The sequence below is a fragment of the Rhincodon typus genome, chromosome 2, assembly GCF_021869965.1.
Source record: "Rhincodon typus isolate 14 chromosome 2, sRhiTyp1.1, whole genome shotgun sequence".
NCBI classification, from domain to species: domain Eukaryota; kingdom Metazoa; phylum Chordata; class Chondrichthyes; order Orectolobiformes; family Rhincodontidae; genus Rhincodon; species Rhincodon typus.
In genome coordinates, this window is record NC_063333.1 from 89,039,354 (window position 1) to 89,065,057 (window position 25,704).

The 25,704-nt window shown below is 41.4% G+C and overlaps 1 protein-coding gene across 2 annotated transcripts in view; it reads right to left on the reverse strand.

Annotated features, from left to right (window-relative positions):
* Positions 1 to 25,704, reverse strand: part of LOC109913710 (zinc finger protein 385D) — a 360,208-nt gene that overhangs the window by 312,188 nt on the left and 22,316 nt on the right. The window lies entirely within an intron of this gene.

Sequence of the window (25,704 nt, forward strand, 5' to 3'; positions counted from 1 at the left end):
ACACTGTACCGGCTCGTTCCCCACACACTGTACCGGCTCGTTCCCCATGCTGCTCCAGGACAAGCAGCTTCATGCGAGGATCCGGCCCATTCCCCAGATTCCCATTCCAGGCAGGCTTCACTGCTGTGGGGACTTGCTGCCTGCTCCTGCCAGTATTTGCCTTCAGTGCTCAGAGGAGATGAGGAGAGGGAAGAAAAAAAGAGAAAAAAAAAAGGTAAAAAGAACAGGCAGAGCAGAGGAGCTCCGGCAGGAGCATCCTACTCTGCCGCCATCTTCTCATCCAGGTAAGTGGGAAGTATTTCATTACATACCTGCCTTGTACCTTGTAGATGGTGGACAGATTTTGGGGGCATCAGCAGATAAGTTGTTCACTGCAGCATTCTTAGCCTCTAACCTGCTCTTCATAGAAGATCATAGAATCCCCACAGTGTGGGAACAGGCCCTTCAGCCCCACAAATCCACACTGATACTCAGAGCAGTCTGGGATCACCCAGACCCATTCCCCTATAACCCACCTAATCTAGGCATCCCTGAACACTATTGGCAATTTAGCGTGGCCAATCCACCTCGCCTGCACATCTTTGGACTGTGGGAGGAAACCGGAGCACCCAGAGGAAATCCACGCAGACACGGGGAGAACGTGTAAACTCCACATAGACAGTTGCCCAAGGGTGGAATCATACCCAGGTCCCTGGTGCTGTGAGGTAGCAGTGCTAACCACTGAGCCACCGTGCCGCCCCATGCTCTTGTAGCCATTGTGCTTATATGCATAGTTCATTTCAATTTCTGGTCAATGGTAATCCCAAGACTGGTGGCAGTAGGGGATTCAGCAATGATAATACCAATAAATGACCAGTTTTGATTGATTGATTTTCCCTTGTAGGGAGTAGTCACATTTATGCCACACAAGTGGCAGACAGTTACTTGCCACTTCATAGCTCAAGCCTGGATATTGACCAGGTCTTGCTGCATTTGGACATGGGCCTGCTTCTTGCGAGGACTTCTGACCTTATGATGGAGGAAAGGTTACTGATGAAGCAGCTGAATATGGTTGGGCCTAAGACACTGAGGAATACCTGCAGGGATGCCCAGGAGATGAGATGATGGACTTCCAACATTTACCATTCCCTGAACTATGTAAATGCAGCCACTGTATCTATCACTAGGTACTTTTTCACTTTGATCTTTAATAGTGAAAACTTAGCATTCGTAAGTAACATTCTCTTGGTGTTAAAAGTGTGCTTTCAAAGCTTTCAATATTTCGGCTGGTTGATTTCTGTTCTTTGGAGAGTTTGAGGTGGTACAAATTGTAATAGTCTCTCCTGATGAGTGCTAATGGTCTTGCTATTCATTTTTGCTCTGATAGTTAATTAAATTTGTTGTAACCTTGTGGTTTTGCCATATCAACTTTCATTTTGACTTCCACCAGGGGAGGAAAACTTACAGCCATAGTGTCCTATGTAGTATTTAAGCTGTGATCGGTGTCTTTTTTCCTTGGCAACTTTTAACAGCTCTGAACATTCCTGCATTCCTCTTTCACAAGCTGTGTTTCTCTACAGCTCTTCAGGAATCAACTTCAGCACCACTCTGACACCATGCTTTGTGTTCACAAAACAACAGGTTCCACCATGAGATAACAAGGCGCAGAGCTGGATGAACACAGCAGGCCAAGCAGCATCAGAGGAGCAGGAGGAGGAGGAGGAGCACTTGTAACACAGCTGCCTGTAAGCCATTAGACGTTGCTTCTGTAGAAGTCACATAACCACAACAGAACAGGAAAGACATTCATATATGATTACATTTCACTCCATATAGCAACTTGCTGAGAGATGAGAGAGAAGAATAAGAAAGCACAAGTTGTGTTGGTGATATTTCTGCTGGTGTTGGAAGGATAGTTATGTCCACTGCTTGAGTGAAACCTAATGTAGGGCACAGTTGGTAGCACATTTGTTACTGCGTCATTAAGTTCTGGATTCAAATTCTACTCCAATGTTTGAGCACAAATATCAAGGCTGACACTGCAGTCTAGTGCTGAGGGAATGTTGCATGGTTGGAGCTGTTATTTTTCAGATACAGTGTTAAACCAAAGTGCTGCCTGTTTGAGTCAAACTACCTCACTATTTCAAACAGCGACAGAATTGTCTCTAGTACCCTGGTCAATATTTATCCCTCAAGTAACATCACAAAAACAGATTTTCTAATGAATATCTCACTGTTGTTTATGAGAGTATGTTCTGAGGAAATTGGCTGCCATGTTTCCTACATTGCGACACTTCAAATGTACTTCATTGTTTACAAAATGCTTTGAAATATCTGGTTGTTGTGAAAAGTATTATACTTGTATTTATATAACGAGGAATAATTCCCAAGTGGCAAGTTGCGGCAGCCTCAGTCCCTCAGTTTAGCTTCCACTGCAGACCACTCCTCCTTTCTTTGACAGCCATTATGCAAAGAAAGAATATGTAATGGGACAATGCTTATATTGCAACAAAGTAACACCAAAACTGCCTCTGTCTGCATTTGATTGGAAGGAAAACTGTCACCAGTCCCGGGACTGTTTCATGGCTTATCCTCAATTTCATGATTTGCTAGTGCCTCTCTCAGGTATCTTCCCCAGTCAGAGGACTTGTATAGAGTTGATGACCGTGCTTTCTGAATTTGAGCTCCTCACTGTCATGATGTCTGACCTTGGATATTCTTTGAGTGCTAACTTGGAAAGAAATGTAACAAAGAGTTTCTGAATTTAAAAACTAAAGTTGAACAAAGCTTACCAAACTACAATTCAAAATGTAACATCAGCTAATGCACAAAACATTAGTTCACTCAGCATCTCCAAGAAATCACTGTTAAATGCAGTGTAGAATTCTGCAGGCAATAAACTGAGGAAATTATGCTGTAAAGAAACTGGATGATGGATGTCCCCCTAACTAATGCAACTCTAAGTTGACAGACATTTTCAGGTTTCTATAAATTAAGGAATTTCTCAGTGGAGGCATTTTGTCCCCTCTGGGCCTCAAAACCCAATTCAGCTGTTTATTTCAATTGCCAGTTCAGCCATTTAGTTTAAAGTCTTTTGGTTGCAAGGCTTTAACTACCTAAAGGCATGTCGATCAAAGCAAACTATAATACTAATGGTGAGAAAACAACACAGATTTAGTTTTGGGCTTTGTTTTGGAAATGATAGCCATCTATCATTGTGACTGCAGAGCAATATTCGATGAAGTAGTTGCTTTGTTTTGACATGGCATTGTTACCTTTATGTTTTTCAAAGGTATACTATATGTATAATGCTTGCAACAGCTTGATATTCAGATCTATGTAATGGCAAAGTCACAATTTTAATGAAAATATTCATTGTATTTCCAGTAAAATTGAAAAGTGATATCTAACATCTACAATATTAACATTATTCATGTATCACATTGGATAAATGAAATACAGAAAAATGATGTGACAGAGTCTATATGCCAAACCTGGTACTGATCATTATTCGCATGCAATATCACTACTTCCACAGCATCAAATCTGGTGAAATACAAGTCACTCTTGCTCCTCATTGTTATCTTTGGTTATCCTGTGGTGAGGGATTATTGCAATTCAAGTTTCACTGCACATTCTTTTCTTTAATTTAGGCATTGCATAACTTGAGTGCAATTGGCAAAGCCAGCATTTATTGCCCATCCTTAATTATCCTTGTGAATACGATTGTGAGCTACTTTCTTGAACTGTTGTAGTTCATGTGGTGAAGGTGCTTCTGAAGTACTATTAGGTAAAATGTTCCAGCAATAGTGAAGGAGTGGTGGTAAATTCCCCAATTGGGATTATTGTTCCCTTTAACTTCTGTTGGCTGTGCGCTGCTGGCTTGACGTACTGCGTATTAATTTTAAGATTGACCTTTGGCTATGTATGCGCACGTGTGAAAGAGAACGTTTGAATCTGTTTATTCCTGGTGAGACACATTCCCAATTTGTAGCACAACCACACTCCCTAGAGGGAACATTAATGAGGATGGTGTGTGGCTGTGACGAGCACTTCAGAGTTGGTGCACCTCCTGTTTTTGCCTTCCTGCTGCCAAATGTGGTTTTTGATGGCTGTTGAAGTAGCTATGGTAAGTTATGAACTAACGTAAACATAAGGAGCAGAAATAGGCTATTCAGAACTTCAAGCTTGCTTTGCCATTACAGATAATGTTTTTGTTCCGAATTGCATATTCCCATCTACCTCTAATAACTGTTGATTCCCTTGCCTAATAAGAATTTATATACCTCTGTCTGAAAAACTTTCAATGATCCGGCTTCTGAGGCAAAGAGTTCCAAAGTTGCACAATCCTCACAGAAAACTTTCTCCTCATCTCTAAGTGGGCGACCCTCAATTATAAAACATGTCCATAAGTTCTGTACTCACGCACAAGAGTAAATTTCCTTTTCACATTGACCTTGTCGAAGCAATTCAGAATCTTATAAATTTCAGTTAAACCACTCTCACTCTTCTCAATTCCAGTGGAAACAAGCCCAGCCTGTCCAATCATTTCTCATCAGACAACCTGTTCATGCCAGGTATAATTTTTGTAAATTTCCTCTGGAACTGCCTCCAACGTATTTACATCTTTAATTAAATAAAGGGACCAGAACTGCACACAGCATATGAGATATGGTCTCACCATTATCCTGTGTAAATGAATAAATAAATATATCCTCAGTTTTATATTCATCTCCTCTTCAAATAAAAGGATAATTTTCTATTAGCTTCTTTCTGTACCTGCACATTAATGTTTTGTGAACCATGCATTTGAACACACAGATCCATTTGCTGTTGAGAATTCTGCAGTTATTCTCCATTTAAATAATTTTCTGCTTTTTTTATTCTTCTGAAAAAAGTGAACTATTTCATGCTTTCCAACATAATGCTCCATCAGTTCTGAGGAGGGGTCACTGGACCCAAAATGTTAACTCTGATTTCTGTCCACAGATGCTGCCAGATCTGCTGAGCTTTTCTAGCAATGTCTGTTTTTGTGTCATATTCCATCCACCAGATTCCAACTGCCAGATTTTTTACCAATTCACTTAACCTTTCTGTATCAGTCTGCATCCTTGTTATGTCATCTTCACAACATACTTTCCTATTTAGCCTGCATCACTTGCAGATTTAGCCACTATGCCTTCAATACTTTCATCGAAGTCATTGATATAAACGGTCAAAATTTGAGGGTTCAATAGGGATCCCTGCTGGACCCCAATTGTCACATCCTGTCAACCTGAAAAAGATCCATTTATGCATACAGATAATCCTCAGGTTACAAATGGGTCCGTTCTTGACTACGTTCGGAAGTCAATTTGTACGCAATTTGAAGCACAATAGAGTACAATATAAAATAGCCACTCATTAGTACAAGCAGAAGTTTGTGTGTCAGATTTTTAAAATTAATATTAAAATGGAATTTCATTGGTAAGTATGAGTATCGGTAAGTCAGAAGTTTGTAAATTGGGGATCATATATACTCTGTTTTTTCCCAGCTGGTCAATCCATGCTAGTATGGCGCTCCGTGGACTACGAGCTCCAACCTTGAGCAATAACCTTTCATGTGGAATCTTGTCAAATGCCATCTGTAAATCTAAGTTAAGCAAATCAATAGACTTCCCTTTATCCATAGCACGTTACCCATTCAAAGACTTCCAGTAAATTGGTCAAACATTAATCGCCTTTCACAAAATCATGCTGAGCCTTTCCAATAGCCTTGAGTTTTCCTAAGTGTCCAGCTATAAATCTATTTAATGATCAATTTTAGCATCCTCACCATGACAGACATCGAGCTTACTGGCCTATTATTTATTATTTTCTGTCTTCCCTCTTTCGTGAATAGTGAGTTTATATTTGCTGTTTTCCAGTCTGATGGATTTTTTCTGGAATCTAATGAATTTTGGAAAATTAATGTCAACACATTTACTACCGTATGAGCAAATATTTTAAGTCCCAAGGAAGAGGTCCATCAAATGTGGACCCTTGGCAATCCATAGCTCTATCAGCTTGTCATTTCCCTTATGATTAGTATTTCACCGAGCTCTTCTTTTCCTTCAATGTCCTGCTTTGTAGAGAGTTTTAGGAGGTTTTCTGTGTCTTCTAAAGCAAAGATAGAACCATTTTTTGTTTCATCCACCATTTCTTTATGATGTACTATTAACTTCCTATTCCCCATGTTTCTTATGTTTGATGCTTTCCTTAACTTCTTCAGTTGACTACGGATTCAGTCGCTTGCCTTGGAATTTTCCTTTAGAATGGAAGCATAATTATTTTGAGTATTCTGAAGTATCCTTCAAATATCTTCCACTGCTTCTCTCTTAATCTATTGCCTAGGCTAATATCCCAGTTCGCTTTAGGTAGTTTACCTTTCAAACCCACATATTTGTTCTAATTTAATTTTAAAATAATAACATTGGATTGACTCTTCTCTCTTTCAAACTGAAAGTAAAATTCAATCATATTATGATCAGTGTTACGTAGAGGTGTTTTTACTCTGAGGTCATTAACTAATTGTGTCACTTTTCTAAATTAACACATTGTGGGTCTTGCTGGCCAGGCCAGCATTTATTGCCTCGAGGGCAATTAAGTGTCAACCACATCACTGTGAGTATAGAGTCACATGCAGACCAGCTACGAACAACAGATTTCCTTCCTTTAAGGACATTGGTGAACAAGATTTTTTACAAATGAAATCATTCACTGTCATATGGTCACAATTGGATAAGCATTTTGCAATTCCAGATCTCGAGGAATTCAGATTCACCATTTGCCACGGTGAGAATCGTACCTATTTCCCAGACGTTGTCTGGAGTTCTGGATTACTAGTCCATAATGCCACTACTTCCCCACAATACACAATGCCAAGTCTAGTATAATCTGCCCTTAGGTCAGTCCCAGAAAGTTTCTTAGCCATGCACGATCTCACAAGCATTCTATGAACTCCTCATTCAGACTATCATTACCAATCTGATTTTTCCAGTTAAATGTAGTTAAAATCACCCATGATGAATGCCATCCCTTTATCACAAGCACCCAACATTTCTTCTAGGATCCTTCTTTCTACATAGTGATCACAACTTGGGGGGGTCTCTATATCACTCCCACTGGTGACTTCTTCTGTCTTCTATTTCTTCAATTCTACATCTTCATCTCCTGAGCTAAGTTCATCTCTAATTATTGTATTGTATGAATGTCATCTTTGATTAGGAATACTATGTCTTTGTCTTTACCTAGCTTCCTATTCTTTTTGAATGTCATATACTCCTCAATGTTCAGAACACAATGCTTAATATTGTATCAACCAGATGGAAGACATGGTACTGACACATTAGAGTGGCTATAAATACAGCCATAGTCCATTGTGTGACTGAAAGCATCCGAAATAAGTGTATTCTTAAACCTAAACTATGTCCTTGCAGCCTACTTTCTTGTCATCCTACAAACATTTTTTATTTGTAAGCTGGAGACAGTATAAACATGCACCTCTTGTTTTCCCTTCCTCCTCTTCCGGGACCATATCCAGGTATCTTTCTCCTTTCAAAGACCCAAGAACTGCAACATACCTTATTGACTACCACCCAGTGGCTCTGCCATCCATCATTATGAAGTACTTTGAGAGATTAGTAATGGCACACAATAACTCCAGCCTCCCACAGTTTTGATCCGCTACAATTCGCCTACCATCACAATAGGTCCACAGCAGATGCCATCTCCCAGGCCCTACGCTCATCCTTGGAACATCTGGATAATGAAGACACACACGTCAGGCTCCTATTTATTGACTTTAGTTCCACCTTCAACACCATAATTCCAACAAAACTCATCTCCAAACTCCTAGACCTAGGACTGTGTTCCACTCTGTAACTGGATCCTCAACTTCCTGATGCACAGACTGCAATCAGTAAGGATAGGCAACAATGCCTCCTCCACAATAATCCTCAAGACCAGTGCTCTGCAAGGCTCCTACTCAGCCCCTTACTATACTCCTTATACACTCACGACTGTGTGGCTAAATTCAACTCTAACTCCATTTACAAATTTGCTGATGACAACACCACTGTCGTGGGTTGAATCTCAAACAACAATGAGATAGAGTACAGGAAGGAGATGCGCTACTTAATTGCAAGGTGTAAAGACAATGATCTCTCCCTCAACGTCAGAAAAATGAAAGAGCTGGTCATCGACTTCAGGAAGCAATGTGGATGACATGCCCCTGTCCGTATTAACGGTGCTGAGGTGGTCGTGGGGTTGAGAACTTCAAGTTCCTAGGAGTAAATATCACCAACGATCCATCCTGATCCATCCATATTGATGCTACAATCAAGGAAGAACACCAATGCCTCTACTTTGATTTGATTTGATGTATTTATTGTTACATGTACCTAAGTACAGTGAAAACCTTTGTTTACGAGCAGTACAGGCAGACCATAGTAGGCAAGGACATACAGATCATAGGGTGAAAAAAAACAGACAGACAAGAACATCATTAGTAATTTTTAAAAATTTAGAATTTAAGTTTAAATGTGTAGTAAAGTTATAAGAAATATTAGAGTTAGATCTGCTGTAGGGAGCTTGCAAGGAGTTGCACATTGTCAGCACCATCTTGTTTCACTTCCTCAGCAGGCTAAGGAAATCCGACATGTCTGCAAGGACTATTACCAATTTTCACAGATGCACCATTGAAAGCATCCTATCTAGATGCATCACAGTGTGGTACGGCAACTGCTCTGCCCAAAATGGCACAAAATTACAGAGTAAAAACTGAAAGAACTATGGATGCTGTAAATCAGAAACAAAAACAAAGTTGCTGGAGAAGCTCAGCATCTGTGAAGGAAAAAAACAGAGACAACAAGGTGCAGGGCTGGATGAACACAGCAGGCCAAGCAGCATCATAGGAGCAGAGAGGCTGACGTTTCGGGCCTAGACCCTTCATCAGAAAAGGGGGAGGGGAAGGGGGTTTTGAAATAAATAGGGAGAGAGTGGGAGGCGGATAGAAGAGGGATAGAGGAGAGGATAGGTGGAGAGGAAACAAACAGGTCGAAGAGGCGGGGATGGGGCCAGGAAAGGTGAGTGTAGGTAGGGAGTTAGGAAGGGGATAGGTCAGTCCAGGGAGGACGGACAGGTCAAGGGGGCGGGATGAGGTTGGTCGGTAGGAGATGGAGGTGCGGCTTGAGGTGGGAGGAGGGGATAGGTGGGAGGAAGAACAGGTTAGGGAGGCAGGGACGAGCTGGACTGGTTTTGGGATGCAGTGGGGGGAGGGGAGATTTTGAAACTTGTGAAATCCACATTGATACCATTGGGCTGCAGGGGATTCTCCAGCATCTGCAGTTCCTACTATCTCAGGAAAAAAACAGAGTTAATGTTTCAGGACTGGTGACCCTTCCTCAGAACTGAGGAACTCAGAACTCAGAACTGTTCTGAGGAAGGGTCAGCGGACCTGAAACGTTAACTCCGTTTTTTTCCTTCACAGATGCTGCCAGACCTGCTGAGCTTTTCCAGCAACTTTATTTTTGTTACAAAATTACAGAGAGTTGTGAGCACAACCCAGTCCATCACTCAAACCAGCCTTCCATCCATTGACTCAGTCTACACTCCCAACTGCCTCGGAAAAGCAGCCAACATAAATAAAAAACCCCCTCCCACCCTGCTTATACTCTCTTCCATCCTTTTCCATCAGGCAGAAGGTACAAAAGTTTGACAACATATGCCAATGGATTGAAGAACAGCTTCTTCCCTGCTGTTATCAGACTTTTGAACAGATTTCTCATATATTAGAGTTGATCTTTCTCTGCAGCTGTAACACTATATTCTGCATTCTCTTCTGTTACCCTGATGTACTTGTGTAAGGCATGATTTGTCTAGTTATCAGGCAAAACTATTTTTCACTATCTAAGCTCGTGACAATAATAAATCAAATGGTGAAAATGCGGAAGGTGGAAGCAGAAGAAATATCACTTAATTTCCCACTCACATCTACCAGCTTAGAGACTAACATCAGACATAAGGAGAGTTTAAATGTGGGATCTACACAAGATATACAAGCACAAGTGGCCAGTGACCAAGGCAAGGGGAAGAGTTGAATGGGTGCGAGATTAGCATTGGTTAATATTTTCATGGCTTCAGAGTACAGAGATTAGAGGTCAGATTTTTATCTTGGGTTATGGAAATGCAATCAGGCTCTTGCAGCTTCTAAAATGCACAGCTAACTCATAACTGACTGTGCCTGGGATTTATGTGTTTAGAAGCGGGATTGCGGGAGTTTGGGGGGGTGCGGATATGGCATAGGGGCGTTGTGCAGATCGTAAGTCACAGCTGGTGTAGTCTCCTGCTTGGGAAAAGGCCAAGATTCAGGCATGCAAATGGATGAAGTGAATGCTTCCTGTTCTCTACACGAACAAAGGGCAACAGACAATACCAAAATCAAATAACTAGCTGCTGTGCCAAACAACTGGAAGTGACCTGTCACTATTGCACTGTAAATACTGTGTAGCTGATATTTTCTGAAGCATTCTTTCCCTGGGTTAAAGTTTACAGCTCCTAATTGGCTGTGTTTTTGTTGGGGTACATGTAAAATGCTCGTTCTTTTCCTTATCATCCTCAAGCTAGTCTGCATTATACAGGGGTGTGAGTAAGGCAGCCATTAACCTGCCTGCCCTTAGGTCTACTGACAACCTTTAGTTGCCAATTAATGGCAATGTGAGGACCTCAATCCATTTTCAGTTGTATAGTACACTGTTTGGGCCCTCTTGTGGTGCAGATAGAATCCCTACCCTTGGACTAAGCAAACCCCGGTTCAAGTCCCACCTGCTCCAGAGGTGTGTAATAATGTTTCTGATCAGGTTGATTAGAAAAATAGGCATAATACACTGGTCAATAAATTATAATAGGACCATAAGATATGGGAGCAGAATTAGGCCATTCAGTTCATTGAGGCTGCTGCCATTCAATCATGGTTGCTGTGTTTCTCAACCCCATTCTCCTGCCTTCTCCCCATAACCTTTGATCCCTTACTAATCAAGAGCCTACCTCGCGCTGTCTTAAATACACTCAATGACTTGGCCTCCACAGACTTCTGTGGCAATGAGTTCCACAGATTCACCTCCCTCCAGCTGAAGAAATTTCTCCTCATCTCAGTTCTAAAGGGTCATCGGTTCACTCTAAGGCTGTGCCCCTGGGTCCATGTCTCTCCTACTAGTAGAAACATCTTTTCCACATCCACCCAACCCAGGCCTCTCTGTGTTCTGAAAGTTTCAGTGAGATTCCCCTCTCATCCTTCTAATCACCATCGAGTATAGACCCAGAGTCCTCAAGCACTTCTCACATGATAAGCCCTTGGCTCCCAGGATCATTCTTGTGAACCTCCTCTGGGGTCTTTGACATCTTTGTGATGCCCACAATATTGTAGCTGCCAATTTCAAGTTGCGCTACAAGCTCATTTACCTTGTTCTGTATTCTGCATTCATTTAAGTACAATACCCTCAGTCTTACATTGACCACTCCTCTTCTCAAAGTTGTGCCCTTATCTACAGTGCCTGTAGTTAGATTCCTGACCCTTTCTACACTCTTTCCTATTACCTGTTCTGGAAATTTTAATAATTTCTCCTGAGCCCTCCCAAACACCCCCACCCTACCCATATTGTTATCTAGTTTAAGGTCCTTGTGACCACCCTATTTAGCCTTTCGGCTATGATCTTGGTCCCAGATTGGTTCACGTAGGGTTCGTCCCAACAGTATAGAAGGTAGGTGAGAGTGCAAAGGCCATTTTTTCCATCTGCTGAAAGCATGAGAAGAAGTAGGACTGAACGTCTTATGCCTGTGTGTATCGGGGCAACCCCCAAACATTTTCCATCCCTTCATGCCTCCCTACCTGGCCTCCAAAACCCATGCCCAATGATAGTTTAACAAAGGGTACACAAACATACAGTGATGTGTTCACAGTTCAAACCAAAGTTACCACTCCACCTCACAATTTTAAGAACCCTGCTGTACTGGTCTTTTGCTGCTTACTCCTGAAAGGTTCCACAGCTCTGAAAACTGTCACAGAGTAACAGTGCTGCACTCATCAATCTAACTCCGACTCACCCAAGCCCATAACATTCATCTCAGTACATTCTCTTTCAGAGGATGCAGCAGACTGAATACTCGCAGATCCAAGCCCAGAAGTACCTCAAAAGCAGGCTACAAATATGCATCCAACCCCAAGCCCTTACCATATTGTGACTTGGGACATGACTTGTCATCCTGTCACTTGAACTACAACGATTAAACTACCAAGCCCATGCCAGCTAACTGCTTCCTTCCCATGTCACACATAAAACAGTACCGTGTTTTCACGACCATTAAATCACGTGACATTCAGGACAAGGAAAGCCGAGATAGCCAAACGTGAGGATTCATGTCTCTCCTCTTCCCTTATTCCAGGATAGACTGCACCCAGAATAACCAAGAATTCTGACAGGGAGCTATGTCCACATTCTCCAAACATGACCCCATGAATGTAGAGGGCCACAGTTTCCAATCGGGCCCAAGCTGCCTTCCAGTACCACTAAGACAGCCATGTTCAAGACAACTAAAATGGTCATACTCTCTGGACACCACTCGAGAAGCCAACACAGCATCTGGTGGCTACAGCAATACAATCATCGAGCTCACTTTCAGGACTTGGCAAAAGCATTGGCGCTATCCCCTTTCCGATGCCAGTGACCTAAGTTCTTTCCATTATCCTCTTTGCCACACTAAGGTAAGATGTTCCTGTTAACCATGCAGTTTGGTTTTGTGCTGTATAACATGATTGGCCTCAAGTGGATATAGGACACATAAATCTCAGCAGTCTTACAGCAGCATGTATCCCATGACCAGACAAAGCAAATGAACATGTGAATCAAAGACATTAAGAAAGAACACAAGTTACATTGGAGGCTTCTACAGGTTCTATGCCATGATGAATCTGCTCTCAACAAAACATTTTTTTTGCAAAAAAATAAAAGTTTTCTTGAATCTGCCAGCTCAGACTCCAAACTAAACTTTTAGAAGTTTAAAAGAACTTTTAAAAATAAATATTAAGCATGATCCGAGCTCACAGCCAAAGATGGTTACCTAATTTACTTTGACCTTTCACTGTCCAATCCATTGAGATGGAGCACTTTGTCTGCAAAGCCTCAACAAGGCCAATTGCCAGGGAAATATGAGTGAACCAACATATCCTGCTCCCAATAGCAAGACATTAAAGCACCTGAGGTATTCAAGTGGCAAAGACAAACCATTCAACCTAATTGCTTGGGCAGTAGAATCTTGCCAATGAGAGGGCTTCACAAACATGAATTTATCAAACTACAGTGGAATTGCCTTAAACTCAATCACATGAACAATTGAACCCTGGTGGAGAACGATCATATTTCGATAGTCTTTGCATGAATAAAGGGCTGTCCTGTAAAGTATTCCTATAACTGCATATATGGTGGAGAAGGAGGATTTTAGATAATAGGAGATGCAAGATCTGCTTAGAGAAATTATTGGTGGCAATAGATTTCAACTGAATAAATACCACAATAATCAGCAAATTGAGGAAATTGTTGATAGAAGCAGTGTTGGTTCCATGTCATACCCTTCCTTGCAATAATGACTAAAAAACATTGTAATTGGTGCCATTTCTTTTACTTTATTGGACAAGTAACAATAACAGAGCTCATACTTTTTATTTTGCTTTAGAATTCAAAACCATGCATCATGTCAAGTGTAAAAAGTTTTACTCCAGTGAAAGTGTTATGAACAGCTGTACAGAATGAAAGTGTTAATGCAGATTTACTGCTAACATTGGTACTGCTCACACAATTCCGTGAAGGATAGCAGATGGCTGGCAGTAAGGTTAAGGCAGTAATATAACTGAACAGGTCAGATAACTGCAAGCTGCAACAGCAAAACACAAAGCTTTCTGACTGCCAGAAAATCAGCGAGGTTCAATTCACATGTTACACTCACTGCTGAACATTTGGTACTCTACAATATGCAGCTAACAAGTTATTTTCATTTTATCAATTCTGAAACCCATACAATTTTTTTTTTCTCTCTAGGTCATTAGTAACAAAAGTTCATTGAGGTATAAATTGACTTAAATAAGATCACTCCTCAGCACATATCCAAAATCACATTGAGGAATTTTGATGGAAAAGAAGCTGTGAAAATCTAAGTGCTACTGAACTCCACCTTCCACTTACATCCTGCAGTTCAGTATTTCCAAATCTCCAATATTTTAGGGGCCTTAACAAGTTACATATGTAGTTCTTTGATGATCCTGCCTTTTTCCACTCTGGTGCTGGGAAGCGTCTATTAAAATCAAAAGTCATTGATATATTGTTATAACTTATCACCCTGAGATAATACGGAGCGAAATACAAATATTTAATGTATAAGTAGCTGCACGTGCAATGAGTAACAAGTACTTCCGTCGCCAGTTTGTGAAAACAGACACACTTTTAGAGAACTGTTAATTTCTAAACAACAATAATAAAATTACTCAATAAATGCTGCTTCAACCAGTTCCCATGTCTGTATAAGCATACAGGGAGTTTTGTTTTAAAGGTACCACAAAATAAGCATTTAGCTCAAAAAAATTACTTACTTCCTACTCTCCATATCTCTCCTTCAACATTATTCCAATTTCCCTGTCGAAAAACTCCAACTGACTTTTCTTCTTATTGTTCAATTTCCATTTTAAGCATGCATTTCCTAATGTCTCAATCTTTCAAAAGGTGACTATTGTCTATAAAAGTCTCTTAAATACCTTTTGTAACGTTGAATTAATTGAATGATTTGTCACTTGCATTTTCAGAAAAGTTTCACCTGTCACCATAATCCAGATAAAAGGATATAACAGACAGAGAATCTATCTTCATTCTGCTGCCTCTGCCACGAGTCCTGAGCTGGCTCACCAACAACACCTGCACCTCCATCCCTCCTCCACCGCCTTGCCACTGCCTGCACCAGTCCCACCAATGTAGGAGTGGCCACTCTTCAGGTGCCATTACCTTCACCTTTGGGCCCACTCATCGACGCCGGTTCCCGTGCTGAACCCACAATCACCCCGCAACGAGAAGTCCCCGGCTTGGCTGCTGTCACCTCTCTGATAACCAGGAGACCCCATACCAGGCTTGTCACAACCACAACCAGAAGTCCCTGGCTCCACTGCTGCTTCGATGACGCCAGGAGTCCCCTCACTGGGCATACCACCCTGTCACCTTACCAATGCCAGGAGTCCCCGCACTGGGCATACCGCCCTGCCACATTGCAAATGCCAGGAGTCCTGACACTGGGCATACCACCCTGCCACCTTACAAATGCCAGGAGTCCCCGCATTGGGCATACCACCCTGCATCCTTGCAAATGCCAGGAGCCCCTGGCTCGGGGCCTACTGGAACCAAGATTCCCCTGGCTCTGCTGCCAGGTCTGGCCGCTGCCTAGGGTCCCACTTTCAGCCGTCCTTCTCAGAGATGTTGCCTTGCCAGCACTGCCATTTTAAAAGGCTCTGTTGCTACCACTACCTCTAATTGCTGCAGGAGCTTAGTTGCCACTGCCAGCCCTGAATGCTGGGAGGACGTCCTTACTGCTGCTGCCTCTAACTGCTGGGAGGCTGCTACCATTCTGCTCACAGCCACCCTGGCTGCCAAGCCGATGTTGCTGATTAACCCACTGCAAAAAGCTGGAAAGAAAAGAAAAACAAACAAAAAAAAAGAAAAAGATCAAAAGCAAAAAGTAAAGAAAGCACACAGTAGTGGATAAGCCCCATGCAGCCCTGTCATCTTTTTGATCTTATTGGGAACTTCAATTTAGTTACCAGTAAATGTTTTGCTCACAACAAAATGCTCCATTTCATCCATCTTTCCTTGCAACTTGAATTCTTGACACCTTTGTTGCTTACCTTGAAATCTTCTCAGGAAGAACCAAGAGTTTCCCTATGATGAAGTGCCTAGGATACCATTCAGTACATTAGATGGGAGACATTCGTGGATAAAGTGGTTAAGAGGCATATGGTATACTTGTCTTTGTTGGTTGAGGCATAAAGCTTAACAGCAGAATGTTATGCTGGAACTGTTAAAATGTTGATTAGGCCACAGTTAGGGTATTGTGTGAAGTTCTGGAATCCACATTATAGGAGAGATGTGACAGCACTAGAGAGGGTGTAGAGGAGATTTATCAGGATGCTGCCTCACCTGAAAAGTTTTACTTCTGAAGAGATATTGGATAGGCTGGGTTCTTTTCCTTAGAGTAGAGGAGACAGGACATGATTGAGACATATAAAATTATGATGGGCATAGATAGGGTAGACAGGAAGAAACATTTCCCTTTGATGGAGGGATCCATGACCAGGGGGCTTAGACTTAAGATAAGGGGCAGAAGGTTTAGGGGCGATGGGAGGAAAAAGCTTTTCACCCAGAGGGTGGTTGGAATCAGGAACTTACTGCCTATAAACTTGCTACAGGCAGAAACCCTGACAATATTTAAGAAGTATTTAGATGTGTACTTGCAATGCCAAAGCATCCAAGGCTGTGGGCCAAGTGCTGAAAAATGAGATTAGAATAGTTAGGTGCTTGTTTTTGACTGGCGCAGACATGATGGGCTGAAGGGCCTTTTTCTGTGCTATAGAGCTTTATGACTCTATGACATTAAATCCCTTTTAAATAAATAATTGGCTTAAATTTGCTGATGACCCAATCTGGGCACTCAGAAGAGATCCAAGGATGAAAATGAATTCATGTCTGGGCCACATCATCATTATACAAGGAAGCGTGGACGTCATTCAGACATGCCAATGGCACACACCTGTCAAGATGTAACAAATTTCGGCTATTGCTAAGGCCTATAGTAAGTCTGGATGTGATTGTTAAGGATTGAGCAAGGGGGCTTGGGGAATCAATTTAAAGTTCCATCAATTCCAGCCAAAAATCTGAACTTGGAAAAAGAGAAAATTTGCACTTTTTGTCACAAGCTGGAACATTCTTGATCCTAAATACTTCCATTTCAAAACCAAATTCTCTCTAGTTGTCATAAACACCTGTGAAAATGTTTTGATTGATGGAAGCAAAATTAATAAGTTATATAAACATTCATGATCTCGTGCTCCTTGATGTCCACTGGCTCCTGATTCATCAATAACTTAATTGTAAAATTCTTGTAATTATGTTTAAATCATTTAATGATTTCAATCTTCTTTATGAGGCATGAGTTGGATCAATGGAGCAGCAATGATAGTTTGCAAGATGGGCTAATAATATATTATTGCAACAGTTGATTGTTTTTGCTGGGAGAACATTAAGTTCCCATTATTGTTAAAATTCAGCCAAAAGCAAATGAAGGACTTTCAAGTAATGTAGAGCTGGAAGACACACACCAGAGACACATTTTCTGCATCAGAAGGCTTAGAACTGCAACCAAAATTCATCAACCTTCCAGCCAATACAGTAAGCTTGCAATCAAGTTCCATACGACTGCATCAGAAAGTTACACATCTTTGGCTCCCAATTGTATTACATTTTTGAACAAGGCATTGTAACGTTAGCGTAGGATTTTTCAAAATTGGTTAACTGGATGTAAAAGCTGTAGCATTGTTAAGATGTTTTGGTGCCCATATGACCTCATCCTAATGAGAAAAGGTCAAATCAAGATTACTGTAACTATTAATGAGCACAAATTACAGCAATAATCATAACTACATTTCAGTCTTCAGACATTCTTTTTTAAAAAGAGAAATTGCTTGTGCTCCAAAATGGTGCTGCTACTCCTAAATCAGCGCTATATGCTGATTGATATATCACCCCACTATACCGCACATTTCCAGTGGCCATTCACTGAGGCCACTCATAGTGCCTAAGAAAAGGCATAAAACTTCCAATTTTGTATTGGTCAATTTATAAAGTGGAAACAATAATATGCAACCGTTTGTAGAGATTAAACCAGTTTCCTGCTCTAGTTCCCCAAGAAAAATCTTAAGTGGCTGTTTAGGCTGTTTCCCTGGGGAATCTGTTGATTACCCACTCGAGTTATGGAAAATCCCCACAGAACTTTAGGCTCAATGTATTATTCCTCTGTTCCATAAATTGAAACTTTAAGGCAACAAGGTGCAATTGCTACAGAGATAGTAGGAACTGCCGAAGCTGGAGAATCTGAGATAACAAGACGTAGAGCTGGATGAACACAGCAGGCCAAGCAGCATCAGAAGAACAGGAAAGCTGACGTTTTGGGTCTGGACCCTTCTTCAAGGGTCTAGACCCGAAACATCAGCTTTCCTTCTCCTCTGATGCTGCTTGGCCTGTTGTGTTCATCCAGCTCTACACCTTGTTATCTAAGGTGAAATTGCTGTTTGTTCCCCAGATTAATTATAAACTATTTTTGTTATGGACTGCTGTGGTACAGTGGTAGTGTCCCTATCTCTGAGCCAAAAGACTTGGGTTCAAGTCCCACCTGCTCCAGATGTGCATCATAACAGCCTCACTCTGTTTAAATACCCTATGACCTTGTATGTCCTTGTATGGTATGATCTGCCTGTACTGCATGCAAAAACAAAACTTTTCACTGTAATTAGGTACATGTGACAACAATAAATCAAATCAAATGAAAACATCTGAACAGGTTGATTAAAAATATCTAAACTATCTATTTCAGCAAATTTCATAAGAGTTCAAAGTGTGACAAGATTTCTTTGTGAATTCGGGTTTTTTTCACAAATAAATGAGCTTCATGTGTTTTTGTTTAGATTTCGCTTATTTTTAAAAAGTATGCCACATTTGCACTTTGGACATTACACTGCCTGAAACATGCCAGATACATTAAAAATTTGAGTATATCCACAAGGTATTCCTTGGAATTGCTCATGGTAAATCAGCGAATGCACTGTTTTATTATGGCAGGGGTGTTGTATCATAAAACTTTTCATTTGAATCTGGATGTGTTAAATGGAGTACCCTCCATCTGTCAGTCTGCAAAAGAGTGATGGAAGTTTCCAGCTGTTTAACTGTAGCAGCTGCTTATACAAATCAGCAACACCCATTACTAGTAATTTAATTCAAACTCTAATTTTAAGCAGTGCCAATAAGCACTTGCTGACAGTAGAGTCAGCAATTACTGCAATCAGCAGGAAACTTCCTTCAATGTTTTATCATTTGCTTGTAAATGTTTTAAAGCTTTAAAGCATTACTTCCAGTAGCAGATCCCCAGGTTAGTGGAGGAATTGTGATGGTGGCTATAATGATGTTCAAAAATACCTTTAATAGATTTTGATGACTGATCAAGCTCAAGTATTTGTCCTCATGCATCCTTAATAATGCTAATAATGTTTTTCCCAATGTAGATCCTCATTTTTGATATTTCTACGACATTACTTATTATCTATTACTCTTTATGAATACCTACCATTAGATGTGCAGATTCAAGTGCAGCATGAGAAACATTTAGGATGACTGCAAAGAACTGCCTGATATGTGTCAGTTCTGACAGAGTGAAATATTCATGCCTTCTGATTGGGAAAAGCACAAGAGAGGGAAATGGAGCAGGAAGGCTCATAAGCCTGAACTGGGACCTGTCAATTTTCCCTTAATTAGTTCAAGCCAGCAAATCTAGAGTGGGACAATGACCAAGATTTTCAATTACCTATGGAATTGAAAACGATGGCAGGCACACTCTGAAAATGGCACATCAGTGTCCCAAAGTCTCTTGATTATGTATGCTGGAATATTCAGAATGAGGATCAGTGATGGGAGTGGGTGGGAGGGCTGTGAGAATGGTGTTGGACAAGGCAGTGCTGGGAACTTAATCACTTCTAATTAATGGCCTATTAAGCATCATGGAGAACTTGTTAATTGGCTGGGGTGGGCTAGATAGTGATGTTCCAATCAACCAAGTCTGAACAGCCTGGTGTACATGTGCAGAGCAGTCAGCTACAGTGCAGAGAACAACGAGGCAAAACTTTTGATGATGAAAAGTTTAACCACTAGGAATTTTCATGCAAGATTGGGTGAAATCACTGTTTGGGCACATTTCTGCTCAGTGATGCTGCTGGACCTCCATATCTTGCCTTCTGCCAGGCAATGCCCAGCTCCAAAGTAGTAGCTGCCTGCTTTTTAGGATCCTGTGGTGCTAGCAGCAACTGTTTTTTGTAGAGGTCAATCCATAACTGGGCCACATCAGGCCATTCAGACATTTGCATTTGAAGATTGTTCAGTTTAAAGAGTACAAGTGTGGCACACATTGGTGTCCTGGAAATTATTCGGCTTTTAGTTTTCCAACTGCAGACTAAAAATGATGCTCAATGGGTGTAACTTAATGCCTTCCCTCAAGACAGGTTTATTCTTCTTGAGTATCGTGCCCCTTTTTCAAAATCACTGTCACTACCACGATTCAAAAAAAGTCTTGACCCCTCTGGCCATCCCAGCCCCTGACTGCACTTTCCTCATCTGTCCTAAAGTTTCCAACCAGCTGCTAAATCTGTCTCCACCTTTCCTGCATTTTCAGAGTAGAATCTCTCCATTCAGGTAATAGTGCTGTAACATATTTTATCAAAGTCACAAGTAACACCTTTGTAACGTGACCATGATGCCTTATCCATCTTTTTTCTCCACTAATCTCATTGCAGTATTTGTTTTGATTAACCACAACAATTTCCTCTATTCAGCAGCACAGATGAACAATTCTAACTTCACTTTCACTCTGACCTGTCCCGACTCTTCCTTCCACCCACATCATTATTGTTGGCTCCCCTAAGTAACTCAACTCTTTCTTCCTCATCAAATGCATAATGCCCCTTGGCAATTTTAGCCACCACCATGAATCAGTTTTCAATTGCAATGAAAGACCAACTACTTCGATCTCTGAAAACTTGATTGCATCGTTCACTCATTTTATTTATTCATTCATGGGGTGAGGGCGTCACTGGCCAGGCAGCATTTATTGCTCTTCCCTCATTGCCCAGAGGGCAGTTGAGAGTCAACCGCATTGCTGTGTGTCTGGAGTCACATGTAGGCCAGACCAGGTAAGGATGACAGTTTCCTTCCCTAAAGGACATTAGTGAATCAGATGGGCTTTTCCAATAATCAACAATGGATTCACAGTCATCATTAGATTCTTAATTCCAGATATTTTATTGAATTCAAATTCTACCATCTGCCGTGGTGGGATTTGAACCTTTGTCCCCGGAACATTATCTTGGTCTCTGGATTAACAGTCCAGCGATTATACCACTAGGCCATCGCCTACCCGTTAAAGCTAATCTGCCACTGAAATTTCATCTATACCTTTTTTCACCTCTGTACTTGACAATTCTAAAACTCTCATGGCATTATTCCCATTCTGTACGTTTCAGGTCATCCAAATTTTGCTGCTACATTCCACCCTGCCTACTCTTTGTTGAATATTCTTATCTGGGGGAGGCAGTGTCATTGGAGACTCTGGACTAGTAATCCAAAGACTCAGGCTAATGATCTAGTGTCATTGTAAAGATCATGATTTTTTTTTAACTGAGGACTAAATGGGAAATAATGTCTTTTAAAGCCAAGGATTGCTGAAGGATTAGGGCATATTTTTGAAAGTGACTATCCTGACTCTCATTTGTACAGTTACTGGTTCAAGCAGTAGGTGCAGACAAGTTGGAGCCATTGGTGTGTACAAATAGAGATTCAGGCAATAACAAGTCACTGATTGTCATTAATAAGTGGTCACTAATGCACAGACAAAAGGCCTTCTGCCTGCCAATAACTATGCAATTGGTTCTCAAGTAGCTGAACAGCTTCAACTCCAAGGAAGATAGTGAAAAGCCTCCAGATCTCCACCAACCCAGGAGCACCCTCTGTTCACTGGAGCAAAAGCTATTCAAAGCCAGAAAAAAAAAGTTTATTATTCCTTCAGCAGTTGCCATAAGCTATGACGTTTTAACAAATACAACTTTTTATAAGTCTGAACCAGTCACGCTGTCCCTCCGGTAAACCAGTGAAAACATCCAGAAAAGCAAGACTGAGAAAAAGTGTTCTGATCAGCACAAGAATCATCTCAGAAGATCCTGTGAACAGGCACCACTGAATTGTTTACCTAGTTTTTCCCTACGCGTATTAACAGACATGTTTTTTCCTTGTCTGTATGTATATATAGGGCGGATGTTTTAAGTTGTTTAGAATCTTAACTGGTAGAATTATATGTCAAAGGCTCATATTTTTTCACCTGCAGCTAGAATCTGTTTACTTGTAATAAATGGTATTTCTTGTTAAGCAGAAAAACATGGTCTGTGCTTTCTGTCAACCTGAGTCTGAAAATCAAGTAAATTGGAAATTTATACTTAAAAATCTTCACCTTTGTGATGACTCCAGAAACAGCGAGGCTTGATTTTCAGCATTCTGGCTCAGTGCATATATCATCAGGGATTTGAAGTCATGGTGGAATTTCAATTGAGTTAATAATTTAGAAATTTATACTCTAATAATGACCATGAAAGCATTGCCCATTATTGTGAAAAATGATCTGGTTCACTAATTCCCTGTAAAGGAAAAAAAAAGGTGCTAACTTCACCTTGTCTGACCTCTGTGTGACTCTAGACCCACAGCAATATAGCTGAATCTTAGATGTTATCGGGGATGGTTTGCAGGCTATTCAGTGTATCTAATCACTATGAAGCCAACCAGCATCAATCCAACAGCACAGAAATGACAGTGGCACACACAGCCTTGTCAACTGTGCAAAGTCCTCCGAACTAACATTTGGGGACTTGTGCTAAAATTTGTAGAGCTGCCCTACAGACCAGCCAGACAATAGTTTGACATTGTCATAGTCAGTGGTGTACAGTTGGGAATCCTCAACATTGATTCCGGTCCCCATGAAGTCTGATAGCATCAGGTTGAATATGGACAAGGAAACCTCTTACTGATTACCATATACTGCAACAGCCCCTCACAGCGATGGATGAAGCAGTACACCTTCATGTTGAGCACCATTTCGAGGAAGCACTTGCAATTGGGAGTGATTGTAGAGGAGGAGAGTCCACAAGTATTACCATCTTTAATGGTGAGGAACCCAGCAGATCATTGTAAAATTCAAGGTGGAAGTTTTGCTTTCATGTTCTTTCAGAAATGTAAAGTGGATCAAACATCTCAGCCTCCTTCTGGGGAGCTATAGGATGGCTGTTTTCAACCAACTCGATTCACTCAGCCTGACATTAAAACACAGTTGAAGGCACTGGATACGCAAAGTCCATTTGCTGGGACAATATCCTAGCCATTGTACTGAGGCTTGTGAATCAGAAGATTGTTCATGCGCCTAGCCAAGCTGTTCCAGTATGGTAACAACACTGGTAGTTATCTGATAATGTGGGAAATTGCCCAGGTACATTGTATACAAAAAATGCAGAACAAATGCAACCCAGCCAATTACAACCATGTCAGCCCACACAATCAGCAAAATGATGGAAGGTGTTGTTGGCAGTGCTGTCAATTGGCACTAATGACAACAGGTCAGATCCACAAAAATACTATGGGAAGGAGTAATACTGGAGGTTTAGGCCTTCATTCCAAGTTATTTTTTTAAAAAAAGCACTATCAAAGAAACTTTAACGAGATGCTGACAATCCCCTCCCCGTGCAACAGCAAGCCACTCCCAATGGATTTTGTCCCAAACTGTAGACACTGTGTTTTTCCCCTTGAAGATTACACAAATACAGGGAGTAAAAGCCAGTTTCAAAGGATGTTGGTTGTGGGTTTTGCAGGTCAATTATTTCACCTCACTGCAGAATTCCTCAGGATAGACTTCTAGGCCCTGTTCTGAAGAAGGGTCACTGCTTTCCTTGACATATGCTGCCAGACCTACTGAGTTTTTCCAGCAATTTCTGTTTTTGTTTCTAATTTCCAGCATCTCCACTTTCTTTTATTTTTGTTCATGCCCAAACACGTTCGGTTGTCCAGTTCAGTCAATGACATTCCCTCCAACATGAGGTTAAAAATAGGACGTTTGCTGATTTTTATTCATTTTGTGGGATGTGGGCGTCGCTGACTGGTCAGCATTTATTGCCTGTCCCTAGCTGCTCTTGAGAAGGTGGTGGTGAGCTGCCTTCTTGAACCGCTGCAGTCCACCTGCTGTGGTGTGATCCACAATGCCATTAGAGGGGGATTTCCAGGATTTTGACCCAGCAACAGTGAAGGAACGGTGATATATTTCCCAAGTCAGGATGGTGAGTGGCTTGGAGGGGAACTTGGAGGTGGTGGTGTTTCCATATATCTGCTGCCCTTGTCCTTATAAATGGAAATGGTCGTAGGTTTGTAAGGTGCTGTCAAAGGTGAATTTCTGCAGTGCATCTTGTAGATAGTACACACTGCTGCTACTGAGCATCGGTGGTGGAGGGAGTGGATGCTTGTGGATGCAAGTGGGCTGCTTTATCCTGGATGGTGTCCAAGCAAGTGGGGAGCAAGTGGGGAGTATGCTATCACACTCTTGACTTGTGTCTTGTAGTTGGTGGACAGGCTCCGAGGAGTCAGGAGATGTGTTACTCGTTACAGTATTCCCAGCTTCTGGCCTGCTGTTATAGCCAGTGTTTATGTGGTGAGTCCAGTTGAATTTCTGGTCAATGATAACCACCAGGATGTTGACAGTGGGGCGTTCAGTAATGGTAACACCATTGAATGTCAATGGGCAGTGGCTAGATTGACTCTTATTTGTGATGGTCATAGCCTGGCATTTGTGTGGTGCAAATGTTAATTACCACTTGTCAGCCCAAGCCTGGGATATTGTCCAGATCTTGTTCAGAATCACTTGTGACTCCTCAAATACTGACGCAATCCATGTTTCAAAGGCATCATAACCAGGAAAATATTCAGGCTTGGGTAAATGAGTGGTAAGTAATATTTAAACCATAAAAGTGCCAGGCAATGACCATCTCCAACAAGACAGAACATTGCCCCTTGACTTTCAATGTAGCTACAATAGCTGAAACTCCCATTCTCAACATTCTGGGGGATACCAGTGATCCGGAACTGATCTGGACCATGCATATAAATGCTACAGCTGCAAGAGCAGGTCAGAGGCTGGGAATCCTGAGGTGAGTAACTCATTTCTTGATTCCTCGAAGCTGGTCCACCACCTACAAGGCAGAAGTCAGGAATTTTCTCCACTTGCTTGGAAGAGTGCAGCTCCAACAACACTCAAGGAGCTTGACACCATTCAGGACAAAGATGCTCGCTTGATTGACACCTCAATTAACACCCTTATGATTCAATTCCTCTACAAATAATGCACCGTAGCAGCAAATGAGCTATTTATGAGAGGCACTCCAACATATCGAGGATCCTTAGACATCACCTTCCAAATCCATAATCTCTGCCACCTAGAATTACAAAGGCAGCAGATGCATAGAAGCACAACCACCTGCAAGTTGCCCCCTTTAAATAACCCACCTTGTGACTTGGAACTAGACTATTGTTTCTTCACTGTTCTGGGTCAAAATGTTGGTATTCTTTTCTTAACAGCACTATGTGTATACCTACACCATATAAACTGCAGTAACTCAACAAGGCAGCTCAGCTTTTAAAGAGTAACTAGGGATGAGTAATAAAAGGTGCCCTAATCAGTGAGGTCAACATCCTTGAATTAGATTTAAAAATATAGAGAGGTCACGGAATCAGATTTTAACCTCTGAGTTGGATGAACCCGGACAGTGATCAAATGGAA